Source organism: Morone saxatilis, unplaced genomic scaffold, assembly GCF_004916995.1.
Source record: "Morone saxatilis isolate NCDOM2014 unplaced genomic scaffold, NCSU_SB_2.0 Contig17, whole genome shotgun sequence".
Taxonomy (NCBI): Eukaryota; Metazoa; Chordata; class Actinopteri; family Moronidae; genus Morone; species Morone saxatilis.
This window is the reverse complement of record NW_023339729.1, coordinates 25,953,644-25,954,412: the sequence shown is the minus strand read 5'-3', so window position 1 is coordinate 25,954,412 and position 769 is coordinate 25,953,644.

The window sequence follows — 769 nt, the reverse complement described above, 5'->3', positions numbered from 1 at the left end:
CATACTGCCCCACACACACACACACACACACACACACACACACTTCAACCACACCCCCTTACAGAGCAATTTGTGAAAACACTGACTTCTTAAATTACAAGAGCCATAACAACCAGGCTGGAGTTGAATCGATTCTCTTGGGGTGGAAATGCTTACAGCTCCACATCTGCACACATTATTAGTGCAGTTGGTCACAGCGGGCATCGAACCCCCAACCCCTTGGCAGTGTTAGTGCCTTGCTCCGCAGAGGCCTTTAGCATCCACTCTGCTCTCCACGTCGAGGCTGAAACAAAGTGTCTGCCGGCGTTCAACTTGAAGGCCGACTCAGGTTTCTCAGATTGATTAGCGGAGCGCTGTGGAGGCGGGCAGGCGGTGGAGATCCTAACGATCACGTTAGCGCTGCTCTGCCGAACGCTTTGAAGCAGCGAGAGAGAGCAGAGGTTCAGATTTCATGACTTGGACCATTAAAAACACCAAAAAAAAACACGCATGGGCACTGGATTGTGTTTGGTGACTGTGTGTGGTAACAGTAAAGACAGTAACCATTACGGTTTCTGAGTGCCAAGAGCTACTGATGGCTGGTTGTTTTGTGCCAGATTTAGTATCAAACCAGTGTTGTTGAATGTTTCAGCTCATTAACTACAAATAACATGTGTTTTACATTACTGACCATTTTAAATGTGTTTTTCCAGCCTTCCGAGATTTTTTTGATTTCCATTTACTTTATAACACCACAAAAACCTAGACCCTCCACTCAAAAATATGTTTT